Genomic DNA, 15,428 nt, shown 5'->3' with positions numbered 1-15,428 from the left:
TATATATTATTGATGAAAGTTAGGTTGAGGGATTTGGTTTAGGAATGAGACAACAATGAAAATCTTAATTCTGCACCCCTGAAGAGAATGTTCTCAGACCAGTGTGTTTGTGCAATCACAGGCCTCCCCTTAAACAGAATAGGAGTCTTCTTTTCAGAGCCTCATGCATGGCCGAGAGCGGGCCCAAAGGACTCTTCCGAATACACCCTGATAAAACTCTCCTTTCTCTTGGGAAGGGTAAGTGAGAGTGGGAAGAGAGGCCAGGAACGGTGGTGTAGCTGAAGTCCCCGCCCATGGAGTCATGATGAGTGAGAAGTGTTTCCCCCATCCATATTGGCTGAGTCCTTAATGTTTGCCAGGTACTGTTCCAAGTATCTGCATAGCCTGTCTAGTTTAATTGTCTTTCAACCTTATGAGAAAAGTACCTGGTATCATCTTCATCTTATAGATGAAAAAAGATTGGGGAATGTGGTGAGATGGGATCCAGACTGAGGTTGGTATGAGGCCAGAACCCACCTCGTAAGCACCATGCTGCAGCACCTCCTTCTCATTACTGAACACTGTGGTTGGGTGCTGCGGGGAAGTGGAGGAACACAGTGTTATGATCAGGAGGTTTGGGCTTTGGCCCAGCCTCTGTCACTTCTTAGCCACCCCCCCCCTCCCCAGTTATGGTGTTCTCACCTGCGAAATAGGGATTGTGATGCCTTTTCTGAGAAGCTCAGCAAGTCGCTATGAGGGCCAAGGGAGATCATGGTCGTTGCAGTGTGTTGTGACTGGCTAGCCCCGAGCACAGGTGTGCATCCAGGAGCAGGATTGCTGAGTTCTGTTCCTGCCTCCCATAAAAACTTTCTCAATGATGTGGTCCAACCTCTTAACTTCCAGTACCTCAGTGTTGTCATCTATAAAGTAAGAGCCCTTATCCTTGACTTGCTAACCTCTCCGGTGTTGTGGTGCTTAAAGGGGGTAAAATCAAGGAAATGCTTTCTTTGTATAATGTAGAAATGCAGAAGAATGATGAGAGCTGTTATTTTGTGTGGGATGTGGTATTGTGGGCAGTTTTATTTTTGTGATAAATTGTTTCTTAGGCTCGCCTAGACTCATTTGTCTGAAGAATTTCAATCTCGATAAGTTTAGCTTTGCATCTCAGAAATTTATTATTTAAAATAAAAGACTTAAATAAAAGTCTTCTGCTAATTCAAATAACTCCACTCAGAAGCATTAACAAGTATCAGCTTTGTACTCAGTCTCATGTGCTAAGGGGCATAAAAATAACAATGCCAAGCACATGTAGTGCTTACTATGTATCTAGTATTATTTTAAATACTTTGAATACATTCATTTATTTAATGTTCACAGCAAACCTGTGAGCAGGCATATTACTATCTCTGCTTTGTAGGCAGAGGGTAGGGGGAACAGAGGCTCAGGGAGGTTAGGTGGTCTTCCCAGGATCTCATAAGCAGAACCATTATTCGAACCTGTTCATTCGAATTCACAATCTATGGTCCTAACCACAAGAACAGGACTTTAGAAGCATAATCCCTGCCTTCATACAGCTCGCAGAATAGCTTACAGACTAGCTGAGAGGCTAGAGTTGCACAGAGAGACAAATTAGAAAGCAAATACAAGACATTGCTATATTAAATTATGTGTCACATGATGCTGTCTGGACTACAGGTTAACAAAAAGTATTCAAAAGATAGCAAGGTAGCGGAAGGGATATGAGAGAGGTGATGTGTGACTTGGGCCTTTTAGGGAAGTCAGATTTGAATAGATAGGTAAAATAGTAGGACCATCTGTGTGGCACTTGGCCTTGCCTAATGGGACTCATTACTCAAGAAAGTGTTGGTTAAAAAATACCACTAAGCAGGGGTGCCTGGGTGGCTTAGTCGGTTGAGTGTCAGACTTCGGCTCAGGTCATGATCTCCTGGTCCGTGAGTTTGAGCCCCGTGCTGACAGCTCGGAGCCTGGAGCCTGCTTTGGATTCTGTGTCTCCCTCTCTCTCTCTGACCCTCCCCTGTTCATGCTCTGTCTCAAAAATAAGTAAACATTAAAAAAAAAATACCACTAAGCAAAGCAAAGAAATATGTATCATACAAAGAAGACAGACATACAAAGGACACTATTCCAGACCACTAACTAATCATATGGCAATTTGTGCCCCAGTGTCTTCCTTTGTAAGATGTGACTAGTAATTCCCATTTTCCCTTCCTTACAAAGTAAACTCATTTTGGAAATTATAAAGTATACATATACAGTGGGGAAATATTTTAAATTATTCATTTTTAAAGAATTTTTAAAATTGCTTGTATATTTATTTATTTAGAGAGTGAGGATGCAAGTATGAGCAGGGGAGGGGCAGAAAGAGAGGGAGAGAGAGAATCCCAAGCAGGTTCTGTGCTGTCAGCACAGACTTCAACATGGGGCTTGATCTTATGAACCGAACCGTGAGATCATGACCTGAGCCGAAATCAAGAGTCAGATGCTTCACCGACTGAGCCACCCAGGTGCCCCAAATTATTCATATTTTTATCTTCTGTCTTCCCAATGACATGAGCTTTGCCCTAGTTACCCAGAGAATGGAAGGGGAAGGTTAGGGCTACCAGAGGAGGGATGCTGACCAAAAGGAGCATCCACACCAAATCAGGCTGTAGGCTTTAAAGGGAATTGCCTAAATTCCTTTAGCTCCTGTTACGCATATCAAGGGCATGCTCTATCTATAGGAGGTCTCCTCTGGAAGGCCTTGTGGAAGAGACTGCCCCTTTTTGGCTTCAAAGATAGTGGGATACAGGAGAGAGAAGGGCATGGGAGAGGAGGGTGAAGAGACAGGGTCCTGTGCTAGCTTTGGCACAGAGGGCAGGAGGCTGATTAGATACATTGGATCCACACTGAGAGTAGGTTTGCTTTGTGGCCAGCTTAGGACACAAGATGGACCTGCTTGTCCTGTGGGGTGCAGGTTGGTCCCATAAATACCTGAGAGTGTTTGGGATCCTGCCCCTGAGGTTATGGTGGTTGGGGCAAGCTGGCCCTGTAATTAAGATAGCAGGTCAGACCTGCCAGGTGGGAAGAGAGAGTTCCAGCCAAACCTTAGAAAAATCTTTGCTGCTAGCTGCAGGTAAGGAGAGGCTCAGGTAGGCAGGGTCCCCCAGTCTGTGTTCTGGTTGAGGCAGGAGAATACATGAGATTAAGAGTCATGCCAGCTTCCATTGCTGCTGAGCAGGCCAGAGGGGCAAGCAGAAAGCAGGTGGACATAGGATGTGATCCCTGGACAAGAATGAGCAGAAGGCCATCCCGTTACTTGACATGTCACCATGAATACTTGGAAATCACATATCTCTCTCTGTCTCCACACTTGCCTTACACCCAGAATTTAGCTTGATGGAAAAGCAGGGAGAAGTGATTTCAGAGATTTAGAAATTTTTATTCTAGGGAGACTGACACTACCTAAAGTCAGTGTTTAGATAATAAGAAAAGACAGAATTTAAACTAGATTGATCATTTAGTTCATTTTTCTACCGACTGTCAAGTGGAAGTTATAGACGATGGAAACCTCAGTTACAGACAAAATAAATGAATTTTCTGTCTTTATCTAGGTTGAAGTATGAACAAAATTGTGTGATCCAGTTATATACAGTGTTACTGTTGTTCAACATTTCTGACTGAGAGTAGCATAGCTACATACTGTATTTTTAAATATTTAAGTGGCATTAACCTTTGACTGGAACAAGATAATATATATAAAAGTTCCTGGCACATATTAAGTGCTAGGTGAGTATTAATTATTTTAATGTTGTTTGGGGTCAATGTCAGGAAACATAACAACTATGTTCTTTGGATCGCAGCTCTTGGTTCTGCATTTAGAGCCTGAATGCTAGTCAAGATGGACCCAGAATAGCATCAGTGCTTTTCCTCTGTGTGATGATGTAAGGAGGTGTGGTCAGGAGCAGAGATTCCCAAACTTGGTCCTGCATCAGAACCATCTGGACAGCTTATTTAAAAATATAGATTATTTCTCCTCTGTTTCTCCTTGTGATTATGATTCAGTATTTCTGGGGGCGGGCCAAGGTATCTTTTGAAAACCATTAAAAATCTGTTTAGAAGGCATTGTAAATACCAAGAGGTGCTATGGTACATCTTTAGTTATTTGTTTCCTTCTTTGATTGTTGTTGACTCTTACACATGTGTGGGTAGACTAGAGAGAGTCAGGTTTGATTGTTTTGTTTGTTTGTTTGTTTGTTTTTAGGTTTTGTCTATATAAAGTTCTGTGTTTAACCAGCTCAATTCTGTAAATTCCCCCAATTTCAAAACAAAACAGATGTGAGAGATGATGAGGTTTCTTGGTTGAGGGGGGCACAGGTCAAAGAAAACAGCATCTCTTCTTTACTTGAGCAGAACACAAAGTCTCTATCCCAAGAGCAAAGATTAGGTGTGAGTAAAAATCCTTAATCTGAACAGAGACATTTTCTTGTTTTTCTCTCCTTTTTATCCCTGTTTTCAGGTCCCAGAGGTATATTGTTCCCATCAACTCTCAAACAAAGGATTTTTACTGCAGCACAAACCGCAAAGCTGGTAAGGTGTGTGCTAGAATTCCTATAAGAAAATCTTCTTTCTTTGGGGGTCCTGGCACTTTTATCCCACCTCTGCCACCATTTTTAGGGTGCTGCTGCCTTAATGTGGCCTCCCCAGCACTTTCTGAGTCATCCTTTTCTGTTGGTCACCTGACCACACGATGCCCTGGCTGAAGCTGGCAAATGGCCATTGTGCTGAACATAATCGTTCCAGTAAAACATGGCTGATTAGCATAGAAATCTCCATAAGCCTTTCTATTCTAATTTTGCTGTTAGAATTCTGGCCCCTCTCGGAGGTCATGCTAACCTAGTTAAGGCTCTTGGAGAAAATACTGTCGTTCCGGCTCATTGCATTTGCATTAAAATTTATTGTCCTTCAGCTGACATGCTAACCAGCAACCCATCATCTGCAACTTTGTGCAGAGCCTAAACTGCAGGGCATCATCCATTGTGTAAGCTGGAATCTGGAAAGCTCAGTGAAAGTATATGATGGGCACCAGAACAGTAATGTCCTTAAAGTTCTGGCTGTGCCTTCTTCACTCTGGATAAAGTGAAAAGATTTTGATGAAAAGCAGGCTCTTGCAAAATGAGAGATGCTAACTATTGGGGTCCCTCTAGTGTCACACCCAACAGAAACAACATGGTATTGTGAGAGCATGAGTGTCACAGTCAGACAGCCTGGTTGAAATCCCTGCTCCACTCTGCACAGAGTTTGAGGATTTGGGCAGGTTACTTAGGCTTTTTCATGCCATGGTGTATATTTCTATAAAAGAGGAGTGATAATAAAATAGTACATATCTCACTGGGTTACCATGAGGCTTAGATGACATCACTCATATACAGTAATATGTTACATATGCTCAATTAATGTTAGCTATTATTATTATTAACTATTAATATTATGCTCAGTCCATGTTAACTGTTTTTCATCAGTAACAATAACAAACCTACAGAATGGTTAATCCTTCATGTGTCTCATTGATACAATTCTTAAAAATCTATTTGAGCACGGAGGAGTGTTGTATGGAAGTGATGAATCATGGGAATCTGCCCCCAAAACGAAGAGCACACTGTGTGCACTGTATGTTAGCCAACTTGATAATATATTATATTAAAAAAAATAAAATGTTGCATGATTCGGAACAACAGAAAAAAGTCTGTTTGAGAAAAGATATCCAGGTGCTAGGACTACAACAATAAATGAAAAGGGATGATTTCTACCGCAGCAAATATTACATTCCAGAGAGATGGCCTGGAAGTTAATGAGTTACCCATTTCTGGGGGTCCAAGAAGAAGGTGGAGATCATTTCTCAGGAATGTTATAGATTTGTTTTTATTGGTTGGGAGATTGTAAATTGCCTAGAACAGTACCTGACACCACATTAGTGTGTAATGGCTTTGTTTATACTGTTGTTATTAGTAATATCATTTCCACCTGTACTTACTTGTATTATCTTGCTTAAATCTCATGATGACCTTTTGAGAAAGGTATGATTATCCCATATTACTGGTGAGGAAATTAAGGCTTACAGAGGTTAGGTACTTGCTCAGTGTCACATAGCTTATGTGTGGCAGAAGTACAATTTAAACCAACTATGTAGGCTCTTTCGGAATTCTTATTTGCTTGACTTGATTTATCACAGCCTGTGTCTCTTAAAGCAGTTGCAGAGCTATGAAAAGTCTGTTTTTTTTTTCTTTTGACTTGTACACTTGAGATCATTATCTTCTTTTAAGGGAGGATTGGACCTCTCAGATGTTTAGATATGAGCAGTGATTTTTTTGAAGGGCCTTGACTATGACATGTTGCAGTGAACTGAATGTTTATATGTGCCCCCCCCCCCATTCATTTGTTGTACTCCCAACCCTTGATGTGATGATGGTATTGGGAGGGATAGGGCCTTTGTGAGGTGATTAGCTCACAAAGATGGAGACCTCACAAATGGGCTTAGTGCCCTTATAAAAGAAACCCTGAGCTCTCCCTTACTTCTTCTGCTGTTTGAGATTACAGCAAGGTGACAGTCATCTGTGAACTAGGAGGTAGCTTCTCACCAGACCTCGAATTTTCTGGTGCCTTTATCTTGGACTTTCCAGCTTCTAGATCTATGAAAAATAAAAGTTTATGGCTTAAAAGACTCAGTCTGTGGTATTTTGGCTATTGCAGCCTGAAGTGACTGAGGCACATATCCTCACCCCCAGGAATTCCCTCTGAGTTGAGTTATCACTCATTATTTCTTGACTTTGAGAGGGTATCTACCTCACTTCCAGGTTCAGGCAAGACTATGTCTAATCTTTCCTCAAGAAAGCATCTAATTTTAAAATATTCTTGAAGAAAAGGGGAAATCTATACTTTAAATAAAATTAGACTAAAAAAAGATCAGAGTTGGAAGAAACTATGAAGATCATTTAAACCAACTCCTCCATTTTGTATTTGAGACAGAGATGAAGGGAAAGGATGGGAATTGCCAAAGTTTACTTGAATAACTATTGTCATGGTGGCCAAGAGTGTAGATTCTGGAGCCAAATGGCTTGGGTTTGAATTCCAGGATACTGCTTCCTAGGTGTGTAACCTCTTTATGCCTCAGCTACCTCATCTGTAAAGTGGTGGTAAGTGAGTTAATTTATATAAAGCCCTTAAAATAGAGACTGGCTCATGGTAAATTATGTGTAAGTATTTACTATTCTTGTTGTTGTTGACAACACTGGGGATTGAGTCCTTGACTAGTCCTCTTTTTATTTCCCTAAATTTTTTCCCACCAAAATCTTCTTTATATCTAGTTGAGGTTCATCCTGCTTTAGTTTGACCCATGCCCTCTTATTCCATTTTCAGTCTGGATGTATATGTAATTCTTCTGGATATCACCTTTACACATTATAATCGTGGGACTCTGAGATCATGTGGACCTGGGATTGAATTCCAACTTTAACCCCATATAGTTAGTTGGTTTCCCTGTACCTCTGTTTGTTTGCAGACTAGGGTTAAAAAGGAGTATGTACCAAAGCTTCTGCGCAGCAAAGGAAATAATCAACAAAATAAAAAGGCAACCTGCAGAATGGGAGAAAAATATTTGCAAACTGTATATCGGTTAAGAGATTATTATCTAAAATATATAAGGATTATTATATAAAATATATCTACAACTCAATAGCAAAAAACCAAAATAATCCAATTTAAAAATGAGCAAAGGAATTGAATAGACATTTCTTCAAGAAGATGCACAAATGGCCCACAGGTACATGAAAATGAGTAATCAACATTAGTAATCATCAGGGAAATGCAAATGAAAACTACAATGAGATATCACCTCATGCCTGTTAGGATGGCGGTTATATATGTATAATTAATATATATAATTCTTATATTAATATAGTATAATAATTATATAATATTTATTATAATATAATGTTTATTAACTTAATATAATATTTATTATAGCAATATGATATATATTAATATAATGTAATATAAATATAATATAAAATAATATTTATTAATATAATATATAATATATAGTGGAGAAAAGGAATGCCACTGTTGGTGGGAATGCAAACTGGTACAGACATAATTTACAACAAACTTAGAAAACAGCATGGAGGGTCCTCAAAAAATTAAAAATAGAAGCACTCCATGATCCGTTAATCCTTCTTCTGGGTATATTCCCAAAGGAAACAAAATTAATACCTTGAAATGATATCTGTGCTCAAGTGTTCATCACAGAATTATTCACAATAGCCAAGATATGAAAGCAACCTAAATGTCTATCAACAGATAAGTGGATTTTTTTAAAAATGCAGTATATACAATGGATTGTTATTCAGCCTTAAAAAAGATAGAAATCTTGCCATTAGTAACAATATGGATGAACCTTGAAGACATCATGCTAAGTGAAGTAAGCCAGTCACAGGACAAATACTACATGTTACCATTTTGATGATACAATCTAAAAAAGTCAAGCTCATAGAAGCAGAGAGTAGAATGGTGGTTGCCACAGGCCGACAGAAGGTATTAATGGGAGATATTAGTCAAAGGTACAAAGTTTCATTTACATGGGATGAATAAGTCCTAGAGGTCTGCTGTATAGCATAGGGCCTGCCTTAGTCCCTTCGGGCTGCTCTAACAAAGCACCACAGACTGGCTAGCTTATAAGCAGCGGAAATTTATCGGTCATAATTCCGGAGGCTACATTTCTGAGATCAGGTGGCCAACATGGTCAGGTGAGGGTCCTTTTCTGGGTCACAGAATTCTTGTTGTATCGTCACATGACATGAAGGACTAGGGATCACTTTCTATTTCCTAAGGGCACTAATCCCGTTCATGAAGACTCCACCTTTATGATTTAGTCCCTCCCCAAGGTCCCACCTACTAATACCATTACTTTTGGGGGTTAGGATTTCAACACATGAATTTGAGGGGCACACAAACATTCAGACCAAAGAGCAGTTCAATATTGTGTTGTATACTTAAAAATTTGCTAAGAGAGTAGATCATATATAAGTATTTTTATCACAAAAAATAATTTGTTATTAAGAGGTGGGAGGAAACTTTTGGAGCTGATGGATATATTTATGGCATGGTTGCGATGATGGCTCTGTAGGTGTATAATTATCTCCAAATTCAATAAGTTATATACGTTAAATATGTACAGCTTGTTGTATGTCAGTCATACCTCAATAAAATGTTGTTTTTTTTTAAACAAAACTCTTAGGGCACCTGGGTGGCTCTGTCAGTTAAGCATCCAACTCTTAATTTTGGCTCAGGTCATGATCCCAGAGTCATGGGATTGAGCCCCGGGTTGGGCTCCACACTGGTCTTGGAGCCTGCTTAAGATTCTCTCTCTCTCTCCATCTGGCTCTCCTCTCCCCACCCCCACCCCCCAAAAATAAAAACAGGAAAAAAAAACCCACAATGTTCTTAGAGTTATTAGGGTTGCTGATAGGTTTCAATGAGCACATATTCATAAAAGCACTTAGCAAAATGCCTTATACTTGTTAAATACTTAATATATGTCAGTAAATTATTAGTATATTGTTACAGCTCCTTGTGGAATTTTCCAAGTTATAGGAGTATTTTTCTTTTGTAGATTATTTGAATAGGCTGACCATCAGTGAAAAGAGAGGTTTGGTGTCTCACAAATAGGACATCTGAGAATATGAAGTCAATGTGACACTCAGGTGAGTTAGATTTATAATTCCCAAGAAGGTGTTTAGGCATCCTCAGAGGATCCTAGGGAAACTCCTTAAAATGTGGATTACTGGATCTCGTCTTATATCTGTTGAATCTGAATATAATAAGGAAGCACATCCTAGAAATATATATGTTTTAAAGCTCCCTAGATATACCTTATGGGCTACCAGATTTGGGAACCTTGGGATTAGGCAGCCACCTGAATGGAGTGACTTAAGGAGAGCCTAAAGATTTTCTTTTAATATGATGTATTTCATGACCTTCCATTTATACATCTGTTCATCCCTCTGTCCACTTATCCACTGTTAGTGCTCAATGTTTGCCTCATGACCTGCTACTGCTGTGATTAGTACAATCATAAAAGATCAATGTTCTTAAAGAGTTGGTAGTCTCAGGGCACCTGGGTGGCTCAGTCGGTTGAGCATCCAACTTCAGCTCAGGTCATGATCTCTTCGTTCGTGAGTTCATGCCCCACATGGGGCTCTGTGCTGACAGCTCAGAGCCAGGAGCCTGCTTTGGATTCTGTGTCTCCCTCTCTCTGCCCCTCCCCTGTTCCCACTCTGTCTCTCTCTCAAAAATAAATAAACATTACAAAAAATTAAAAAAGAAAGAGTTGATAGTCTGAGAGAATGGATGAAATGTTTAAATGATATGTGATGAGATACAGAATGGGATGGGGAAAATGAAACACCTCTTGTAGGTTGTGGTGGGAGAATCAGGAAAGGTTTCATTGGGTCCAAGGGCATCACTTCCCCTTGGAATGTTTCTCTGATTCTAGCTTCTTTTGCTCCTTACTGTTGGCATTAGGTACCAATCCGATAGGTATCTACAGTGCTCCGACTTACTCTTCACATATTAGAGTTATGTGGTTCTTACGTGGTTTCTTAGGAGCTGAGGACTTGATGAAAATGAGGGCTGCATCTTAATCATCACCTCCCCCTGCCCCTCACCTCCTAGCTAGGTGCCTGGCTATGACTGAACGTCTATACTGAGTGCAGTAAACACTGTAGAAGTTGGGTTGTCGTATTGGTTATCTAAAGAGGGGAAGCAGTAGGAGCAGGACTGGAGGAGCAGGGCTGGGACCAGATCATGGACCAGATCTGGATCAAATTCCAGATCACTGGAATTTGAATCAAGTTTGGGCTTCAGTGTTTAGGTAATGAGCCCAAGACCATTTTGGAAGCCATATCCATTGTCTGCAAAACAGGTAAAAAAGGGCAAGAACTGTATCTCAAAGTGGGGGAAAGTACAGAGATAATTTTAAGCATAAACTGTGATGAATTATATAAAATTATGAAGCGAAACAATTATTCCCTTTCCTGTTCCATTTCAATCCCTCTGATTACTTCAAGGAGACAGTCTCAATTAGGTGCTAGCACTCAGAAACCCAATGCTTTCTAATCCTACTTTTTAACAAACAGAAAACACACTGGAGGCTCAGAGCCTTGGCAGGTGTATTAGTTATCTACTGCCATATTAATATAGGTAGCAAATATTCAGAAAACCTCTGTGCCTTCTAGTGATAAACTTTTATTTAGCTCAGGAGCCTGCAAACCAGTCATGAAGGTCAATGGTTCCTTTGGTCTCGGACTGGAGTTGCTGTCAACTTTAGTGGTTAGCTTCTCAGCTGACTTTTAGCTAAGGTAACTGGACTCTGCTTTATATATTTCCTGCATTCTCCCATCAGTGTAATCTGGGGACATTGTCATTGTAGAGGAGTGACCCCAGTCATACAAGAGCTTTTCCTGCCTCTGTCTGTGTCAAGGATACTAATGCAGCTTTGGCCAGGGTGAGTTCTATGGTTGGATGCAAAATCAAGGAATGGAGAAATGTACTCTGACTTCTTAGTGAGAGGAACTCAGTCCTGTGGCAAAGAGGGACATGCAGACAGGAAGACACGAAGGAATCATTAATGGTCTAAGTGTATCTAGGATAGCAGGCAAGATTATCCAGCTAGAATTTAGTAGCATATTTTTCCCTATTATTTTTAAAAACTATCTTTTTGTGGCAGGTGTAAGTTTTCAACTATGGTAGTAATATAAAGTTTTCTTCTAAAAAATTTATTTGAGAAAAATATAAGTGGATATAAAAAAGAGTATTTAAGAAAAAGTAACCCCTATGGTACACAGGTAGGCAAACAACATCAAAGGAATGGGCATGCTTCGAAAACTGAAGCAGGATGATTGCAGTTGGGACTCTGAACAGAGGTTGCATGCAAAAGACGTTGCAGACTCAGCAGAATAAAGTTAATAACCACATGGGTTCAGCTGAGTTCAGTTAAATAAACATACGTTATAAATGTCAGCAAGCTGCCTGACACAGTGGCAGGTACCAGAAATATAAAGATGAAAAACTCAAAGTCTTTGTTTAGAACTTTAAAGTCACAGTTTATAATCTAGTGGGTGAGAGATGCATCACAGATAACTTGGACTCACTAGGGTAAATTGTATATTTAGTTGATGCGCTCTGGGTGCCCCCAGAAAGGATGCTAGGCTTAGGCTGGGAGTGGGCATTGGAGAATGCCCACTGGGGCTCCCAGCAAGCCCCTCGGAGGAGCATCTGGAAGAATGAGTAGAGGTTCTCCTGGTAAGAAGGGTGAACAAAGGCCTGGAGAGTGTGAAATTCTCCTTGGAAAAGTTCATTCTCATTGAAGTGTGATGTTGGAGACAGGAGATGAGACTGAGGGGTTGGGGACAGCCAGGTTATAGACAGGTCTGCAAAGCTAGACAGTTTAGAATTTACCCTGTTATGGATGAGGTGGGTCAGTGAAGGTCAGGGAAAAGATATACATGTGTGTATACACACACACACACACACACACACACACACACACACACACGTATATATCACATATATATTATATTTATTATATATTTATATATAAATATATATATTTCTTTTTCTATCTCCTAATTATATTTATATGATACACAAGTACGTAAATATATACACATTTCTTTCTTCTCTACAATAATTCCTACCAGGTGGTTCTGTGGTTTGCAGTTTCTGTTTGGAAACCTTCAGAGACAGAGGGCTCATTATTCTACAGTTGAGGCTGTTATAGACCTGATTGTAACCGGATGAAGATAGACTTGAGGGACACACAAGTGGAAATGAGAATTGGGCAGTAATATAGAGGAGGGACAAGAAGGGGCTGAATGAGTAGGGAGAGTCCGGATGTAAAACAGGAGCACTTCTTAGGTTCATGTTAAGTGCTGTAAAAATGTGAACTGTGGTTGCGCTCACGTTAGAGCCCAAACTTACTGCATAAACAACTCCCAAACCACATAAATATCTTTTTTTTCCTTATAATTGGACAAAGCAATGCTGACACCCAGTGGCTGGTCCAGCTCACCCACAGCTCCCAGAAAGAGGATCCCTAGGGAGGGAGATGGAAGTCAGCTTGCCCAACCTGGCAGTCAGAGCACCCTGGGATCCTTACCTGAAAGGGCAAGTCTAAATTCAGCTAGAAACGACCGGCCATGTGATGTGCTTGGCAGCACACAAAGGATAGTTCCCAGTGAGTTTAATGCAGACAAAAGAACTAAATTAAACCTGCAGATGAGAACAGCATTGCATCAAAGTCAGCCCCTTCTAAAGCAGAGGCAAAAGCAATTACCCTCAGAGTTCCCTGGAGAGTTCTTATCCAAAGCACCAATAAGAACGTGGAATATTTAAAGGTCAGTTTCTTAGTCAAATCAATACTGTATTTGTATGGTTGTGTCCCAGACTCCCTGCCTTGGATGAAGTTGCTCAGCCCTATTCCGACAGAGTCAGGACATGTTAGAGCAACAAGGAACTTGACAGATTAGAGGAGAAAACAGATCCAGGGAGGAGAGATGAGTTTCCCAGGGTTTCAGAGCAAACTAATGGCAGAGCTGTCTGGCTAGACTTCATGGCTGGAGTACCTGCAGCCATCTTGGACCATGTGATGGGCTCCACTAAGGATGGTGCGGTGGAAGGGTGGAAGGAGTGTGGGTCACGGACAAATTCAGAAAGCTGCCATACCAACCCTGGACTGCAGACCTTCGTATTTTTGTGAATTCTCATTGGTTTCTGTCTTACTTCACTAGGTCTACTGTAACAAAAACACCATAGACTGAGTGGGTTAAACATTTATTTCTCCCAGTTCTTGAGGCTAGGAAGTCCAAGATTGAGGTGCCCTATTGAGGGCCTGCTTCCTGATCAGCAGATGGTGGTCTTCTTACTGCATCCTCACCCAGTGGGAGGGGCAAGGGAGTCTGGGATGTCTTTTATAAGGGCACTAATCCCAGTAGTGAGGGCCCATCCTCATGACCTAATTAGCTCCCTAAAGCTCTACCTCCTAATGCTATCATATGGGGGGTTGGGATTTCAACATATAAATTTTGGGGGTGTACATAGTCTAGAACAATGGCCCAAATTTTAGTTACCATTTATATGTTGTTGATGTCCATCATCTACTTGTTACTACTATTTGTTACACTTTTTAAAGTTTATTTACTTATTTTGAGATAGAATGAGCACATGAACAGGGGAAGGACAGAGAGAGATACAGAGACAGAGACAGAGAGAGAGAGAGAATCCCAAGAAGTCTCCCCACTGTCAGCACATAGCCCGGCTTAGAGCTCAAACTCACAAACCTCACAAACCATGAGACCATGACCTAAGCTGAAATCAAGAGTTGGATGCTTGACTGACTGAGCCACCCAGGTGCCCTGATATTACTATTTGAACAGCACAGAGAAATGAATGTTCAGACCCAAACGTTCAGATCTTCTCCCTGCAAACTTGGTTTTCCTATACTGCCCCCTATACTGGTAAATGACACCTCCATCCACTGCATAAAGCAGAAAGAGAGGAGGTGTTCTTGACTCCTTCCTTTTCCTTATCCCCATAACTAAAGCATCACAAGGCCTGACTAGAAATTTCTTATACGAACCCACCTTCTAACATCCTTCCCACCACTGCTCCCCACCGTTTCATGCTGTATTTTTCACTATGGTGCTTCTTACCACTTGATGCACATTCTCCTTCTTTGCTTACCATCTCTTTACTCCCTCCCGGAGTGTCAACTTCTGTGTCTGCCCTAGTTTATGTTCTTCTTCAAATACACTCTATTGTATTATATGCTATTATTGTCATCATAGCCCTTATCAGCTTCTGAAATTCTGTTTATTTATGAGAACAGGAAGCTTGTGTGTCTGCATACAGTTCCTGACCATTTTAGCAAGAAAAGAGTTTTATTTGTTCGTTCACTACTGTATCCCCTATACTTAGACCAGTGCCCTGTACAAAGTAAGTGTTCGGTAAATGCTTGTTGAATGAGTGAATATGTGCACAGATATGCATCTAATGTATCTGTAGTTCTTGGGTAGTGGCTGTTTCTAACAGAGGATGCGTAGGACTAGCAAGTGTGGATTTTTGCCTCAAACTCAACTACCTGTGCCTTGTAATTTTTGTCATTTATAATTATGAAAGCAAATGTTGTCTTCCTGCAAGGACTGAAAAAGGCAATCTGGTCTGATGGAGAAAAACAAGTTATTTCTTTTAAACCTGGCTTCTGAAAAGGGAGAGAGCATACCTAGAGGACATTGTCTCAGGCATTATAACCTGGTCTGCTACTTTTATTTCTCCTACTTTTCAGTGGAGCCAACATCTGCAAAGAAGCTGGTTGGTTATGGGTTCATACCATAGTTTAC

At 40.6% G+C, this 15,428-nt stretch overlaps 1 long non-coding RNA gene across 2 annotated transcripts in view; it reads left to right on the top strand.

The window, feature by feature from the left end:
* Window positions 1–15,428, top strand: part of LOC122240790 — a 183,608-nt gene that overhangs the window by 47,501 nt on the left and 120,679 nt on the right. The window contains exons 1-2 of one of the 2 annotated variants that reach the window (XR_006220516.1): window positions 6,660–7,169; window positions 9,644–9,734. This is a non-coding gene — a long non-coding RNA (uncharacterized LOC122240790). Of the gene's footprint in view, window positions 1–6,659; window positions 7,170–9,643; window positions 9,735–15,428 lie in introns of those variants that run through there. The other variant, XR_006220517.1, reaches the window with a different exon arrangement.

The sequence above is a fragment of the Panthera tigris genome, chromosome A1, assembly GCF_018350195.1.
Source record: "Panthera tigris isolate Pti1 chromosome A1, P.tigris_Pti1_mat1.1, whole genome shotgun sequence".
In the NCBI taxonomy this organism is placed as follows: domain Eukaryota; kingdom Metazoa; phylum Chordata; class Mammalia; order Carnivora; family Felidae; genus Panthera; species Panthera tigris.
The sequence above is the reverse complement of the archived record's forward strand: the minus strand, read 5'-3'. Positions and strand labels throughout refer to the sequence as shown.